Genomic DNA, 18,608 nt, shown 5'->3' on the forward strand with positions numbered 1-18,608 from the left:
GGAGGACACAAAAAACCTGCAAAAGGACACTGATAGGTTAAGTGAGTGGGCAAAAATTTGGCAGATGGAGTATAATATGAGAAAGTGTGAGGTTGTGCAGAAAAAAAATCAAAGAGCAAGTTATTATTTAAATGGAAAAAAATTGCAAAGTGCTGCAGTACAACGGGACCTGGGGATCCTGGTGCATAAAACACAAAAGGATAGAATGCAGGTACAGCAAGTGATCAGGAAGGCCAATGGAATCTTGGCCTTTATTGCAAAGGGGATGGAGTATAAAAACAGGGAAGTCTTGTTACAGTTATACAGGGTATTGGTGAGGACACACTTGGAATGCTGCGTACAGTTTTGGCTTCCATATTTAAGAAAGGATATACTTGCTTTGAAGGCAGTTCAGCGAAGGTTCACTAGGTCGATTCCGGAGATTAGGGGGTTGACTTATGAGGAAAGGTTGAGAAGGTTGGGTCTCTACTGATTGGAATTCAGAAGAATGAGAGGTTATTGAAACATATAAGATTATGAGGGGGCTTGACAAGGTGGATGCAGAGAGGATGTTTCCACTGATAGGGGAGACTAGAACTAGGGAGCATAATCTTAGAATAAGGGGCCGCCCATTTAAAACTGAGATGAGGAGAAATTTCTTCTCTCAGTGGGTTGTAAATCTGTGGAATTTGCTGCTTCAGAGAGCTGTGGAAGCTGGGTCATTGAATAAATTTAAGAGAGAGAGAGACAATCTCTTAACCGATAAGGGAATAAGGGGTTATGGGGAGCAGGCAGAGAAGTGGACCTGAGTCCATGATCGGATCAGCCATGATCATATTAAATGGTGGAGCAGGCTCAAGGGGCCGTATGGCCTACTCCTGCTCCTATTTCTTATGTTCAAATGAGTTCAAGGCCCCCACCAGCCTCTGGGTGAAAAAAGTTTTCCTCAACTCCAATCCTTCTACCAATTACTTCAAATCTGTGCCCTCTGGTTATTGATTTCTTTGCTACTGGAATTAGGTCCTTCCTATCCACTCTATCTAGGCCCCTCATAATTGTATACACTTGACTTAAGTCTCCCCTCAGCCTCCTCTGTTCCAAAGAAAACAACCCCAGCCTTTCCAATCTTTCCTCACAGCTAAAATTCTCCAGTCCTCCTCTGTACCCTGAATCAGATCTTTCCTGTAATGTGGTGACCAGAACTGTACGCAGTACTCTTGCTGTGGCCTAACTAGTGTTTTACACAGTTAAAGCATAACTTCCCTGCTCTTATTCTTATATTCTATGCCTCAGCTAATAAAGGAAAGTATCCCGTATGCCTTCTTAATCACCTTATCTACCTGTCCTGCTACCTTCAGAGATCTGTGGACATGTAATCAAAGGTATTTCTGTTCCTCTACGCTGCTAAGTATCCTACCATTTATTGTGTATTCCTTTGCCTCATTAGCCCTCCCCAAATGCACAGCCTCACACTTCTCCAGATTGAATGCCATTTGCCACTTCTCTGCCTACCTGACCAGTCCACTGATATTTTCCTGCAGTTTACAGCTTTCTTCCTCACTATCAATCACACAGCCAATTTTTGTATCATCTGTAAACTTCTTAATCATGACCCCGATATTGAAGTCTGAATCATTGATATATACCACAAAAAGCAAGTGGCCTAGTACTGAGCCCTGCGGAGCCCTACTGGAAACAGCCTTCCAGTTCAATACCCTTTGCTTCCTGCCACTGAGCCAATTTTGGATCCAACTTGCCACTTTCCCTTGGATCCCATGGGCTTTTACCTTTCTGGCCAGTCTACTATGTGGAGCCATGTTGACGCACTACCCTCATTGTTGCCTTCTCAAAAAATTCAGATGATATTCCTGTTCCTATGTTCATAATCATAAAACAAGAAGCATTACGAAACAAAATAATCCTGTTTCACAGTAGCGCTGTTCCTTCCTCTCTCATGAAGGATGAGATGCCAGCCAGGCAGATCCTACCTTACGACATTGATTGTGGCTGAGTTTCCCTCTCTTAGTATTTCTGACCGCAGAAAAAGAGCGTGTTAAGGAAACAAAACTAGGGTTGGGTGGGAGCCACATTTGATATGCAATCTGAAATCCAGCAAAAGACCATTTGCACAGTGTGTTAACAACTGCATGTAACCTTTGAGGACAGCAGTGCAGTTCAGGGGGCAAAACAAAACAAATTTAACAACACTGATTTCTTCTCATTGATCTCAGAAGTATTATGAAGGTAGGAACTACTTCTGGCTTCATTATGTAATTTTACTTCAAATTGTAAACGTCTAAATAATTAAAAACATTCTGAATGCTTAAGATGTCCTGTTGTACTTACGGGTCAGATTTCAGGGCTGCCCAATCTGCAGGCATGAGAAACACTTAAAAAAAAATTTACTTGCCCCAGAAACAATAACACCTACTTAAACATCATGGGTCGTATGCATTTGCAAGCTCAATATAAATAGCCCAAACACTTGAGCTTTAACACTAACCCTGTCTGCACCTTTCTGAACAAATTATGTAGAGAACACCTGTGAGTGATTACAAAGCAGTAACTTCAGGGGGTAACATAAATGGTGCAAGCAAAGGGCTCACTGTTTTTAAGAATTATCTGAACCTTCAGACTGCACTACAGGCTTGTAATCACTCCAGAGTATTATTTACATTACGCACCTTTAATTTTATTTATAGGAATCAATTTAGTTTAAAGTCAGTTTTGGGCCCTCAAGGATGGTGCAGATGCTGACTGCCAATGTGCTCAGTAGCGATGATATGTGGTAACATTCACATCAAAGAAATGGCAGTGTTGTGGTACAGTGCAGTCGGGTATCAACACTTCCATTAAAAGAAAAAAGGCACAAGCTGTGAACCAGAGGCCACGAACCTCTGCACACAAGCAACTGATTAAATTTGGCATTACCAGAGTCTTAAGGGTAAGTGGTCCCCCAGCCCTTTGAACTGCACGACAGGCATGAGGAGAGACCAGGTGCAGAAAAAAGTTTTGAACATGAACATTAAAGGATTAATTAGCAAGACATAATTTGCAATCAATTACTGTACTATATAGCCAGTACATATTGTATTCTCCTATGACGTCACATCTTTTGTAACAATTCACTTAATTTATAAGTATACCAAATTTGATAGGCCAGAAATGAATCTGCTACATTTTAAATTTCAAAAATGTACAGTTCTTATATTTCTATGCTGATAGTGGATGTGGATATGGACAACTATACATAATTTTTCAAAGCAACATTTTGATGTCTGACTGAGAATTTGTCTCTGGTACCTCACTCAAGTGACCATTTCCTATGGTGAGCCGTTATCTTGTTCGCAAGCTGTCTGACTGCATGTCATCATCATCATCATCATCATAGGCAGTCCCTCGAATCGAGGATGACTTGCTTCCATGCATGTGCACGACCGCTGAGCCCGACTATGTCTTCAGCTGATATTTACACACCTGCACTTCCTGCAGGGGGTTGCTGGATAGTGATCAGGAGTGAAACCCTGTTCCATTTCCCACTGCTGAAGCAAGACTCCCTCATGCTGCCCCAGCAGACAGCAACTTAACACAGCGCAGACCAAAGATCAAACCTGGGCCTTTCCTGCTCTCCTATGACTCAGCTATGCACCGGATAAACCCACCAAACCATTGGGGGAAAGAGACATCAGTGAAACTTGTAATCGCTGCAATTTTTTGCCAACAATGGTAGAGCTGCTCTGACTCGGGCTTTGTTGCAATATACAATATCATCTCTGACTTTGGAATTTGTTGTAACCCTCTTGGCAGTATTTTTGCAATGATGCCCAAAACAGCATTCAATATTTGTATTTTATTATAAGATGCATTGTTAGGAAAGCTCATATGTAGAGATTTCCCCTTTCTATCACAAGAATAGCTTTAATAAAAATGTATCTAATGGGGATAGCGATCTGTATTCAACAGTCCGTGGCTATTATAATTAGCAGCTGCTACTGAGGTCTGCATCAGTTCTTGGAAAGCAACGCCATTTACTTACATCATTTCAGGCTTTAACCTCAACTGATTCAATACATTTATGCTTATGCCGAAAAAAAACCTCTGCAAGCCTGTGTTATTACTTGTAGCAGATGTAACATCCAGCTTGGATTCTCGCTTTAGACAGAATGTGCAATCATGCTTTTAAAAAAAAATTCAACAAGCAAGCAAATATCCTTTTTATGAGTCTCCTACAAATGATACAGGAGTTAAAAGGGGCCGCAGTGAGCCAGATTTAATTTAGGCAGAGACGGAATGCCAACATTTACCGGTGGAATGGAAAACTGTTAAACTTAGAAGGAACGTTGTGCTTCTGTGCACAGAAGCGTTATTCCCTGGGCACTTTTAGTATCATCTCAGCAACTGATTGTTAGATGTTAATACTAGTCAAATAGTAAATAATCTTACACCCCGTGTAAATCATCAGCCAGTGGGGCCATGGTATGCACAGCATTCCAGAATCATCTGCCCACACAAGAAACAGAATATCGCACGGGATGATGAGGTCACTCCTGCTCATTTGGGATAAGGTCTTAAGGAACACACCTGTGCCTTGAATTGAATTGCTGGACTTAACACTTTTTAACTCCTTTTTTTATTTTTGACCCTTCTCTCTTGAAGGGAAGGAATCATGCTGAAGAACAGTATGATAATGCCGTGCCCAAGATCATTCTTCATGTGCAAGGTTAGATATGCAGAGTCCGGTTGCAGGCTATTTGACCATGGGGGCCATCACAGCCAGTCCCAATTCGGTCCACATCTAGAAATCTTCCAACAGGAATCATGAATAGTGGTCAGGAGCAAGACCCCAGCTTCTTTTTCTGTTCTCTGGCTCATTCCACTGAGGCCAATTGTAGATTCCCCATCTGCAATCTTGGCTAAAGTTAGCTAACAGCACAGACTAGAAAAAGTCCAGGGACTTTCCTAGACTTCACAGCTCAAGACCATACCAGACCGTGCCTATACCGACTGAGGGAACTTTCACACTTATAAGAACAGTGCAAATACACTAAAGAGGTAATACACAGAGCTTAGAGACCATTTTAGTCCCAGTTTGTTTTCTGCCAGAAACACACCAAACAAAATATCTCCAGCTCCGACATGATTTTCATTCCCCTTTTCCACAGAAGACATTGATCCCACTCTGCTCAACATGTGTGCTGTATTAACAGTTTAAAACCAGGGAACAAATATATATAATTTAAAAAAATAAGTGGTAGCACTCTTGCCTCTAATTCAAAAGGTTGTGGGTTCAAGTCCCGCACCAGAGACTTGAACACAAAATCTAGGCTAACACTCCAGTGTAGCACTGAGGGATGTGCACTGTCTTTCAGATGAGATGTTAAATCGAGGTCCCCATCTGCCATCTCAGGTGGACGGAAAAGATCCCATGGCACTATTCAAAGAAGAGCAGGGGAGTTCTTCCTGGTGTCCTGGCCAATATTTACCCCTCAACAAACATCACTAAAAATAGATTATCTGGTTATTATCTCATTGCTGTTTGTTGGAGCTTGCTGCGCACAAATTGGCTGCTGCGTTTCCTACATTACAACAGTGATGGCACTTCAAAAAGTACTTAATGGGCTGTAAATGCTTTTGGGTGTCCTGAGATTGTGAAAGGTGCAAGTCTTTATTTTTAACACATGTTCCAAATGGTTTTAAATGTGTTAGTCAGTATGCATATATTTTCCATTTTCTCTCAGTCAGTTTTAATGTGAATCAGTCATTCTATTCTTTGTCTTTTCTTGATGACAACTGACCATTATCTATTCTCTCCCAGATTACATTGATTCACTTGAACGACCAGGTTTATACGCATGCTTCTCAGAGCAGGCCTGCCAACATGGGACATTGCCAGTAGAGAGCTTGTGCAGAAAATTGGGGCGAATGACTTTCCACACACACAAAAAGACAATTTCTTTGAAAAACAAGAACTGACATTAAACATAGAATAAAAGCTTATAATTAGGAAAGCAGCAACAGTGAAGGAATTATCTAACGTACTCAAAACGTGTGCGAAAGAGTATCTTCCATCTGACATGAAAAGTAATAAATATATAAACAAGAAATTGATGGTGGGAAGCTTGAGGCACAGATGACAAGGCAAGTGTATTATTTAAGGATCATGTAAAGAAGAAATAATAATGTAACATTAAAACTTAAAATAGAGAATTTACAACACATTAGAAAAGGATAATCAGGGAGGAAGGGGTTTGATGGTCTGTGCATCAATAACAATTTTGCCATTAATTTTTTCCTGAAGGAACTGATTCTTACGAGGGCATGGTTCCACAGATGCAAACTGACCTCCCTCCAGTATTTTGCCAATATGTTTGTATTTCTTGAGTGAGCAGAGACAGCGAGTGTCGCTGGACTGTTCGACCGAGGAGGGCATCATAGTTGAGCCCGATTCTAGACTCGCGTCATGTGCACTTGCCACGGGATTGACTGAGCAGCTGTCAGAAATGTGAACGCTGGCTAATTAGCCCACTCGCTTTCTGTGGGGTGTGACAAGTGATAGTAATGTCACTCTCATCAAGGCCATCAGACTCTGCATAAACTAGAAATCATTTTCTGGTTTGTGCAGCTAATGACTACACCATTTTTACCCACTAGAACTGTAGGTAGAAGATTTTATAAATTTCATTTTTAATTTACAGATTTTGAGTGCAAATATTTTATTTGCATTACATTCCTATTTACAGAAATAAATCTATTTCTGACTTGAAGTAGGATTGTTACTTTATTAGAAGGTTGTTCAGTATTTAAAATAGTCAACCAAGGAGGTACATAATATGGGACAACCCTGATCTTTAAGTTTCCCTACTTTAATCTTTTTATCATGAGCAAATAAAAATTTAATATCGTAAGTAAACATTTATTTTGTACCTGCTTACTTACGCTGTCCTGCGTTAACCCTTTCAGCATTTAATTTCCCTAGCGATTTTCAAAATACTACAAATCTAATCCTCTGCAAATTTTGGATGCTAAAAATCAAACTGTAATTAAGAAACACTACAGAAGCGCAAGCGGCTCAAGTGCCTTTAATTATCACAGTGAAAATGCAATTAAAGCACAATTCAAAGGGGAGGAAAAGGGAAAAAAGGATGAAATAAAATAGCTGGCTTTTCCACATTCGAGTCATTTCTCATAATGCACTTGTGTAAGTGTGGATTGTTAATGTGAAACCCGTGGAAATTGTCACGTATGTAACCTCCATGTAACACCACCGCAATACTATATATACTTAAGCAATGCACACCTTGACCACAGGGGGTGAACTTGTGGGAAACACTCCTTACCTCTCATCCAGGTATAGAAAAGGAGGTCCCACGCAGAGTCATCACTGCTTGGTCCTGTGAATAAAGATTCAGGTCATAGAGTGACCTTGTCCATAGAATGAGCCTTGTGTGGGTTTTGTGCCATTGAGTAAGGACTTTACATTGGCGACGAGAAATGGGAATCAACGACCCATGAGAATGGCCACCGGGAGCACAGAGGAACGGTACTGTGTTGGTGAGGACTGGGACGATTTCACTGAGAGGCTCCAGGAAAGCTTTGTCACGAAAGAATGGCTGGGAGATGCAGCGGCTGACAAGCGAAGGGCACATCTGCTGACCAGCTGCGGACCTAAGACTTACGCGCTCATGAAGGACCTACTAGCACCCGAAAAGCCAGCGGACAAAACCTTTGAAGAGCTCAGCAAACTAATCAGTGAGCACCTCAAACCGGCGAGCAGCATACACATGGCCCGACACAGATTCTATACCCACTGCCGTCGTGAAGGACAGAGCATACTGGACTTCGTTGCGGACCTCCGGCGTTTGGCCAGCCTCTAAGTTCACAGACGCCTGCAGGGGGCAGATGTTAAGGGATTTCTTTATTGAGGGCATCGGTCATGCGGGGATTTTCCAAAAGTTAATTGAGACCAAGGACTTGACCTTGGAAGCGGCGGCATTGATGGCTCAGACTTTCATGGCGGGGGAAGAGGAAACCAAAATAATATACGCGGGCAATTCTGCCTCCAACGCGGCGGGGGATCAGGAGTCAATATCATAAACGCGACTCAGAGCCCCGCAGGCAGGCAAGGACAGTTCGACGCACCCCAGGCACCAAGAGACCCCAGAGCAGGTTTTCAACAGAGATAATGGCAGGCTGAACGGACATTTACGCCATCACAGTGGACAATGCGGTCCGGGATGGGGCCATTGACACCCACTAACAGGGTACTCAAGGGGACAATCAGCGAGGAATGCCGGGTCATAGCTCCTTTGTTCACAACAATGGGAATCTCAGCTCATGCTGGAGGTGTCGGGGCAAACATTCCTCCAGGACTTGCAGGTTTCAACAATTCGTCTGCAGAAATTGCAACCTCAGTGGCCATTTAGCTCGAATGTGCAGGAAGCCTGTAACCAGGCTAATTTACGAGGCGGATGGACCAGAAGAGGGGTCTGTGATGCAGGATGACTTTTGGGGCAAATCAATGGACGATGAAGTTCAGCAGGTTCATGTGGCAAACATTCACAGCTCATATACCAAAACGCCACCAATGATGATCAAGGTTTTATTAAACGGCATCCCTGTATGCATGGAGCTGGATACGGGGGCCAGCCAGTCACTCATGAGCGTTCAACAATTCGAAAAGCTATGGCCACACAAAGCCAGTGGACCCAAATTAGAACGCATTGAGACACAACTACGGACGTATACAAAAGAAATCATTCCAGTACTAGGCAGTGCAATGTTGGCGGTCACACACAATGGATCAGTGAACCGGCTGCCACTCTGGATTGTCCCGGGCAATGGTCCCGCACTGTTGGGAAGGAGCTGGTTAGCTGAGATGAACTGGAAATGGGGGGATGTGCACGCAAAGTCATCTGTGGAGCAAAGTTCATGCTCACAAGTCCCACAACAATTTGAGTCACGATTCCAACCTGCGTCGGGACGTTCAAAGGTACCAAAGTAGTGATACGCATCACCCCGGACACCAGACCAGTGCACCACAAAGCCAGAGCGGTGCCGTATGTGATGCGGGAGAAAATTGAGAGCGAATTGGACCGTTTGCTGAGAGAGGGCATCATCTCGCCCGTTGAATTCAGCGATTGGGCGAGCCCCATCATTCCCATCCTAAAAGCGGATGGTTCTGTCAGGATCTGTGGCAACTACAAGGCCACGATCAATCGGGTGTCCCTACAAGACCAATACCCGCTCGAGAGCGGAGGATCTTTTCTCCACACTGGCAGGCGGCAAGCTGTTTACCAAGTTGGATCTCACTTCAGCCTACATGACCCAAGAACTGACCGACGAATCTAAACTACGCACAAGGGACTGTTCGTTTACAACAGGTGCCAGTTTGGCATTCGATCAGCAGCCGCGATTTTTCAAAGAAACATGGAAAGCCTGCTTAAATCCATTCCTGGAACAATCGTATTGCAGGACGACATCCTCATCACGGGTCGTGACACCAAGGAACATCTCCACAACCTGGAGGCGGTGCTACGCCGACTGGACCGGGTAGGCCTGCGACTCAAGAAGTCTAAATGTGCGTTTTTGGCTCCTGAGGTCGAGTTCCTGGGCAGGAGGGTTGCTACAGATGGGATTCTGCCAACGAATCCAAAACAGAGGCGATTCGATGAGCGCCCAGGCCCAGCAACACATCGGAGTTGCGTTCATTTCTGGGACTCTTGAACTATTTCGCAAACTTTCTGCCGAACTTAAGCATGTTGTTGGAGCTGCTTCACGGGCTCCTGCGTAAGGGTTGTGATTGGTTTTGGGGGGACTGTCAAGAACGGGCTTTCAATTGGGCGCGGAACCTACTTTGTTCAAATAAGTTATTGACCATGTACGACCCTTGTAAGAAATTGGTTCTGACATGTGATGCTTCATCCTATGGGGTCGGGTGCGTGTTGCAGCAGTACAATGCTGAGGGGCAACTCCAACCTGTGGCTTATGCTTCCAGGTCACTCTCTCAAGCAAAATGGGGATATGGGATGGTTGAGAAGGAGGCACTCGTGTGTGTCTATGGTGTAAAAAAAAATGCATCAGTACCTTTTTGGCAGGAGGTTTGAATTAGAAACGGACCACAAGCCGTTAACATCCCTGCTGTCAGACAGCAAGGCTGTCAATACCAACGCGTGAGCCCACATACAGCGATGGGCTCTCATGCTGGCTGCTTATGACGACTCCATCCGGCACCGGCCGGGCACCGAAAATTGCACTGACGCGCTCAGCAGGTTTCCAATGGCCACCACCAAGGGGGCAGCGGAACAAAGCGCTGAGATGGTCATGGCCATTGATGCCTTTGACAGCGCAGGCTCCCCCATCACAGTCTGGACAAACAGAGATCCCCTCCTATCTCTGATTAAGAAAGGTGTCCTGACTGGGGATTGGGCGCCCGCACACGGAGCATGTCCTGAGGAGGTCAGACCGTTTCACAGACGGATGGATGAGCTCGCCATCCAAGCTGACTGCCTACTATGGGGCAGCCGGGTAGTCATGCCCCAGAGGGGCAGGGAGGCATTCATCAGGGAACTCCACAGTGAGCATCCTGGCATCGTTCTGATGAAGGCCATTGCCCGGTCACATGCTTGGTGGCAGGGAGGCCCCGCTCAGCCCCTGGCCCACCAGGCTGTGGTCACGTATTCATGTAGACTACGTGGGCCCTTTCATGGGAAAAATGTTTCTCATTGTGGTAGATGCATACTCGAAATGGATCGAGTGCATAATTTTGAATTCGTACACGACATCCACCACTGTGGAGAGTCTACGTGCGGTCTTTGCAACCCACGACTTGCCGGACGTCCTTGTTAGCAATAATGGCCCATGTTTTACGAGCTACGAATTCCGGGAGTTCATGTCGGGCAACGGCATCAACCATGTCAGGACAACACCGTTTAAGCCGGCCTCCAATGGCCAGGCGGAACGTGTGGTCCAAATCATTAAACAAGGCATGCTCAGGATTCAAGGATCCTCCCTTCAATGCCGTCTATCGCGCCTCCTGCTGGCCTATAGGTCCTGACCGCACTCGCTCATGGGGGTTCCGCCCGTTGAGCTACTTATGAAATGAACACTTAAAACTCGGTTGTCCCTCATTCACCCAGTCCTGACCGACATAGTTGAGGGCAAGCGCCAGTCCCAAAACGAGTACCATGACCGAAACTCAAGGGGGAGATGTATAGCAATAAATGACCCCGTATTTGTCCTCAATCACGCCGTGGGACCCAAATGGTTTGAAGGTACTCTAATAGACAAAGAGGGGAACAGGGTTATCATGGTTAAACTTAACAATGGGCAGATATGCCGTAAGCATCTAGACCAAGTAAAAAAAAAAGGTTCAGTATAGACACTGAGGAACCTCAGGAAGATTATGAGATGGTGGTCACATCACTGCCAGTGAACGAGCAATAAGAACATTCAGCAGCATGCACAGTCCCGGCGGTCAGCCCGGACAGGCCAGAATCAACGGAGGTGACAGACACTCATGCCAAGGCTCAACAACCAGAGCCCCAACTGCGACGCTCCACGAGGGAGCATAGACCACCTGAAAGTCTTAACCTATGATCCCAATAAGACTTTGGAGGGGGAGGTGATGTCATGTACATAACCTCTATGTAACACCACTGCAATACTGTATATACTTAAGCAATGCACACCTTGACCACAGGGGGTGAACTTGTGGGAGACACTCCTTATTTGATCATCCAGGTATATAAAGGGAGATCCCATGCAGGGTCATCACTTCTTGGTCCTGTGAATAAAGGTTCAGGTCACAGAGTGACCTTGTCCATAGAATGTGCCTCGTGTGGGTTTTGTGCCATTGAGTAAGGCTTTACAGAAATAAATTCAAATGAGCACATCAATATTTATTTGTTAGTGAGAAGCAGCCATGTGAAAAATTAAACACCTTAAACAAGATGCAATGAAACATATACGGGTTTCATTTCCTTTGGTGTTACACTGCTTCGTGTGTTCATGTGGAGTTTCCTTATGCGTTAACTGCACAAAGGAATTTTACATTAACATAGTAACCGATGTGCTACCAGAGGTAATTGCTATGGAATTCGTCGTATATCAATATTATTAAAAATGCTGTGAAAGTGTGAGTGAATGAATGAATGTGTGCACACAAAATGTAGTACAGTACTGCAATGTTCCTTTAACCAGGGAGTAGAACTTGAACATAGAAACAGACATCAGTGAATACCAGAGGCGTCTGTCCATCAACCAATCAGATTCCACCACCATGCAACAAAGGACCAATCAGTTTCCATAGCCTGCACTGCAGGATAATTGGTGATTGAATCAGCCACAAAAACAACCAATTATATTCAACCAAAAACAAATCTGTGACATAGTTGTCATGAAAGTTCCACACTCACCCCACTATATCCTCCAATAAAACTGAAAAAATGCCTGAAAAAATTTAACTTACCATTCTATCTTTCAATCACTCCAAAAACACTCCCTCCCCCATAATGCAGCTCTTGTTGACACACACTGTCAGGCCTCATCAATAGCCTCAACCCTCGTACAAGCACCAGGCTCGCTGACACCCCTGTACTTTACCACCCAGCACAGCTTGTATCTGGCATGAGGAATGCATATGCAACAGACCAGAAGGAATACCCCAGGACGACAAATGGTTTGGCTGCTCATTTGGCTCCTCACTGTGGCCTAAATACTCCTGTTCCTCATTCAGCCCCAAGTGCTCACTATCCTGCCTTCAGCCTCCACCTGCTACCAATCTCCCTCCCATCTGGGCAGATCTGGAAACGTTCCTCCCAATCCCCAAAAGGGCAGTCAGGGCAGTAAGGGAAACACTGTAGTCTGCCAAAAAGTAGCTGTGTCCTGCTTCATCCAGATGGCAGTTCAAAACTACTTCACAAAAGTTTTGGAGTAGTTTGATTTTATTGGTAGATTTTTCTGACTGCTTATGCTTCATTCATTGTCCGCTTATTTTCATAGCAGTTCCTCATTGGAAGTTATCCCCGTGGAGGGAAAATCAGCAGCTAAATCAGCATAGGCACCTCGCAATTCCTGGTTACAGAGTGGCATCGGAAAACTTTTGGAAATAGTAACTGTTCAGCTTACTATAGTGTCCTTACACCTTACTACAGAATCACACGAGGCATGTACTGCAGACAAGGTCACTACGTGACCTGAACCTTTATTCCCAGGACCAAGAAGTGCTGACCCTGCGTGGGACCTCCCTTTATATACCTGGATGACCAGGTGAGGAGTGTCTCCCACAAGTTCACCCCCTGTGGTCAAGGTGTGCATTACTCAGGTGTATACAATGTACAGTGTTGTTACATAAGGGTTACAGTTATGTGAAGGTTACAAACATGACACTTACTGTCAATTGTCGGGGTTTCACAGTGACAGTTGGTGTTTCAAGAGTGCAGTCAGCAGTCAGCATTTCCTGACAAAATCAGCACCAACTTGTTCCCTCTCCGTGAATCACGCTCTTCCCGTTGTCTAGCTGTTATTCTCTGGGCTGGGCCCTTCTCACCTTCCAGTATTAATGTGAGAGATTGTAGGAAATCTTTCAAGAATAGGAGTGCCCTCCTACAATGTAGAGAGCTTGCAATCCCTGCCATTAGTGCCGAGAGTACTGAGAGGGCCTGAGAGGGAAGACAGACAAGTCTGATGCATTAACAGCAAAACTCAAGATAGGAGCAGAACTGAGTGAGTGTCAGGGAGGATCAATGGTAATGAAAGGGGACGAATAGGAAAATGGATGGCAATGAAAGGGGGAAATTGATAACAATAAAAGTGGAATGGAAAATGAGATGGGGAAAAAGGAGGGTGCCAACATTAACTAAAAGGGAATGGGGAGGGAGAGAGCCAGTTTGAACTGATAGAGAAGAGGAAGAGTACCAAGCTTAATTGGATGCGAGGGGTTAGTAGTGTGAAAGGTTAAATTTGGGGGATGGAGAAGAAGTGGTGCCAGAATAAACTGAGAGTTGGAGCAGGACAGTATCTCTGGGAATTGGATCCGGGTGTGGGGGGTCGAGTAAATTTGTGAATTGGGATGGTGGAGAGTTGAATATGGAAGACTGGGTAGGTGATGTGTCTGGTTGGGTTTGTTGAAAACTGAAACGGCACTTTGCTTTTTTTAAGATTAAAAACAACTATTAACTGTGAAATAAAGACATGCTTAAAATTAACCAGAATGCATCATTTTAAGTGTAAAATTTAAAAATTTTCCAGTACATTGTGCCGTTGAACCCCTGGAAATGCACCACAAATTTTCTGCTTTGAATGCTTGGCTTTCCCCTTCAGGTTTAACATACTTCTTTTTTCCTCCAATACAAAAGATGTGCTGTGTGTAGCTACAGTTTCAGTTACAGAGCCTGTGTACCTACTGGTTTTCACATGTCAGGCCCGTTCTTGAGTTGCCAACTTTTTCGGGACTGTGAAAGAATGGACTCGCATTTATTTACCGCCTTTTGCGATCTCAAGATGTCCCAAAGTGCTTTACAGCCAATTAAGTACTTTTGAAGTGCAGTCACTGTTGTAATGTAGGCAACGCAGCAGACAATCTGCGCACACCAAGCTCCCACAACTGCAATGAGATCATCGGTTTTGAGGTGTTAGTTGAGGAATGAATATGGCCAGGATACCCTTGCTCTTCTTGTACAGTTTTATTTGAAGCAGTTGATCAGCTTTTACTAGTTTTCTAGCATGGCATGTATGAAGAACTGGTACACGTCACTTTACCCAACACCATAGTGGGAGCACCATCACCACGGTGACTGCAGAGGTTGTAGAAGGCAACCCAGCACCAGCAGCTCAGGCTAACAGATACGGTCTTGCTAGTGCCATCCACTATCCAAGAACATTTCTTTTAAAGTTCCAGAAAATACTGAACATTTGGGTGGGGGGGGGGGGGGGGCGGGGCGGGGAGGGGAAAGAGTTGGGGAAGAGAAGAGAGAGTGTGACAGTCCCACTATCTTTTCTGCCACATGGCAGCATGAAAAACCCATGCTTGGAATAAATGACTGCACTTACTTAACACAAGACAAATTTACTGTTGATTATTGATATTGGTAAGTCTTGTGCCAATACTTAGATCTCTACAAAATGTCGACCTGTTCTGACCATCTGCTGAGTACTAATGTGTGAACGTAAACTGGTCCACAAGATACAGATTCGCACCTGATGGTTTTAGTAATTAGTCCTCGTTCCAGGAGGTTCACCAAGAATGCCAGCTCCACAATACTAAGAAGACAGTTTCAATCAGACGATCTAGCTTCGCTGCTCGTCTGCCAATTCTTACCTCCACAGGCTGATAGACATATGTCACTGAAAGTGCTCCAATATTTCATTAAAAAGTTTCAAACAAAACGTATCGGGCCAAGGTATTGAAAATCTTAATTCTACTGTCACACATAGATTGAAGCATAATTCTCACTAGATTAAGATTTAAGCAGCAAAATGTCATGCCATATGTTATAATTAAGTTGCTGGGAGGCTAAAATAATTATTTGTGAGCTGTTCAATGTGATAATTCATGGAAAATATGCATATGCTCACGAATACTTCTGCAGTCGAACCCATAGCTGCTAGTCCCTTTCAGGACAGGTTCCACAGCAATGAAGAAACAAACAACCGTGCATTCTCCTGTTGGTGCAGGTAGAGTTTGAGATTCATTCTTTCAGAGTTAGTTTTCAGAATGGTGAAACTTCCCTAATGCCTTTCTTAAAATTCATTCTCGGGACACGGGTGTCGCTAGCAAGACCGACATTTACTGTCCATCCCCAGTTTCCCAGATTTGATACAACTGTATGGCTTGTTAGGCCACCTCTGAAGACAGTTGAGAGTCAACTTAGTTGATGTGGGTCTGGAATCATATACAGGCTAGATCGGATAAGGCCGGCAGGTTTCCTTCCCTAAAGGACATTCGTGAACCAATTAGGTTTTTACAACAATCCGATAGCTTCATGGTCACTTAGCTGCATAAAGTCTGTACAAGTCAATGAGCAAAAAGACACATTGCTGGGCATTGGAGGTAGGCCCGCCTCTCTGGTAGCAACTGTTATATTTGCTGTTGGGGTGCTGCTGGCTTTGAACCTGTGGTGGATCTCATTGTCTTGTTAAAGTACTGCTATCAAAGAGGTATTAAGCACAAGCTTTTGTACGGATAGATTGAAGCATAACTCTCACTAGTTTAAGACTTAAACTGCAAAATGTTATGTCATAGGTTATAACTAAGTTGCTGGCAGCTTGAAATATTATTTGTGAGCTCTTCAATGCGATAATTCTAAATAACTTATCTGCAGTTCATTTTGTCCCAGTAACACATGTGGCAAACATAATGGCCCGTAATTTGCGGTCAGCGGTGAAGCAAAGGCATTCACGCTGGCCCCGAAGTACGCTTCCCACAAAGATCTCGCGATTACCATGGTGAGTAGTTCAGCTTTTTCGACGCGTAATTGAAATCAACACAAGTTAATGGGGAATACCTAACGCAAGCTGTGACGTCAACAAGCTGTCTAAGCAGCCAAATACAGAATTCTCAGACAGTGAACAAGGAAGTGGGTAAGCTCCTTTGATTTTAACTTTTTAAAAATGTTGGAACGAGCAAAACTATGGGCTCAATTTTCTCCAATGATGTTTATTGGTGTTTTGCAAGATTTACACCTTTTTGTTAGGCCCCAACTACTCCAAAAAAATAACTAGCAGTTTCCCTGTTCTATTTTTTGAAATTGGTCCATTTGGAATAGTTGCCGGTGAGCCTTCAGGCAGAAAAGTGTTCACAGATGAGCTGCTGTTGCAAGGCTCGAGCAATCGTTAAAGGGGCACGATGGCCCGCCCTCCTCCACTGTCGTGCTCCGGGTCCAGGTAGTTGCATGGCTTCCTCGTTGTCCTTCTCCTCCTCCTCATCATCATCTGCATCATCAGCCACTCTCACCTCAGATGGGTCTTCCACTAGCAGGTGCTACTGCCTCTTGATGGCTAAGTTATGCAGCATGCAGCACACAACACTGAAATGACCGGCAATCTCAGGGGAGTATTGCAAGTAGAAACATAGAAACAAAGAAAATAGGTGCATGAGTAGGCCATTCGAGCCTGCACCACCATTCAATAAGATCATGGCTGATCATTCCCACAGTACCCCTTTCCTGCTTTCTCTCCATAACCCTTGATCCCTTTAACCGTAAGGGCCATATCTAACTCCCTTTTGAATATATCTAATGAACTGGCATCAACAACTCTCTGCGGCAGGGAATTCCACAGGTTAACAACTCTCTGAGTGAAGAAGTTTCTCCTCATTTCAGTCCTAAATGGCCTACCCCTTATCCTAAGACTGTGTCCCCTGGTTCTGGACTTTCCCAACATCAGGAACATTCTTCCCTCATCTAACCTGTTCAGTCCCGGCAGAATCTTATACGTTTCTATGAGATCCCCTCTCATCCTTCTAAACCCAAGTGTATAAAGGTCCAGTTGATCTCCTCATATGTCAGTCCAGCTATCCCTGGAATCTGTCTGGTGAACCTTCGTTGCACTCCCTCAATAGCAAGTACGTCCTTCCTCAGATTAGGAGACCAAAACTGCACACAATATTCCAGGCGAGGTTTCACCAAGGCCCTGTACAACTGCAGTAAGGCCTCCCTGCTCCTATACTCAAATCCCCTAGCTATGAAGGCCAACATACCATTTGCCTTCTTTACCGCCTGATGTACCTGCATGCCAACCTTCAATGACTGATGTACCATGACACCCAGGTCTCGTTGCACCTCCCCTTTTCCTAATCTGCCGTCATTCAGATAATATTCTGCCTTCGTGTTTTTGCCCCCAAAGTGGATAACCTCACATTTATCCACATTATACTGGGTACAATCAATGCAGACATGTACCTTTGCGAAGCCAGCAATCCTGGAGAAGCCCACAGCTCTTTCACGCAGTGCCTGGGCGGTCATGGGGAACTTTATGTCGTCATTCCTCCGGGCATATAGTGCAGCAGTCACCTGCCAAATGCAGATATGTGTTGCATGTTGAGAAATGGTGCACACATCCCCAGTTGTGGCTTGGAATGATCCAGATGCATAGAATTAAAGTTCAGCTGTAACCTTCACTTCAACTGACAAAGCAGTCCTCCTGATGCTTCTAGGTTGCAGGTCTGGTTTTACTAACTCACAGATCTCGGTTACAACTTCTTTGCGAAAACACAGCCTTCTCACACAGGGCTCTGGTACAGGTATGAACGCCTGTCTCAATATACCCGATGTGGGTAAGGCCTCCTGCCCATCATCCTACGTGCTCTGAGGTTTCTCATGTGATGACGTCGAATCAATCATCTCCTCCGCAGCACCATCATGTAGAAGGCTTGCACGTGGTATGGCATTGTCAGTATTGCCCCCAAGATTAAATTGTACCTTTGCAAGAAGCTCAAAACAGCAGGACAAGGAGTTAAAGCTTCTTTGTACTCTCTCGCCCCAAGGTCGACGCCGTAGTATGGACCACACCCAGGTCTGCACATGTGCAATAGGCTTACTTAGAACGGGAAGCTAGGCATTCAAATGAGGACACTTGGGGCAACGAAGTCTAATGCAATTCTTTAATTTTAGATTTTTTTCACCCCACCACCA

General features: G+C 44.5%; 1 protein-coding gene across 2 annotated transcripts in view; it reads right to left on the reverse strand.

The window, feature by feature from the left end:
- Nucleotides 1–18,608, reverse strand: part of cdkal1 (CDK5 regulatory subunit associated protein 1-like 1) — a 1,217,472-nt gene that overhangs the window by 90,624 nt on the left and 1,108,240 nt on the right. The gene's annotated exons all lie outside the window — the stretch shown is intronic.

Source organism: Pristiophorus japonicus, chromosome 5, assembly GCF_044704955.1.
Source record: "Pristiophorus japonicus isolate sPriJap1 chromosome 5, sPriJap1.hap1, whole genome shotgun sequence".
In the NCBI taxonomy this organism is placed as follows: domain Eukaryota; kingdom Metazoa; phylum Chordata; class Chondrichthyes; family Pristiophoridae; genus Pristiophorus; species Pristiophorus japonicus.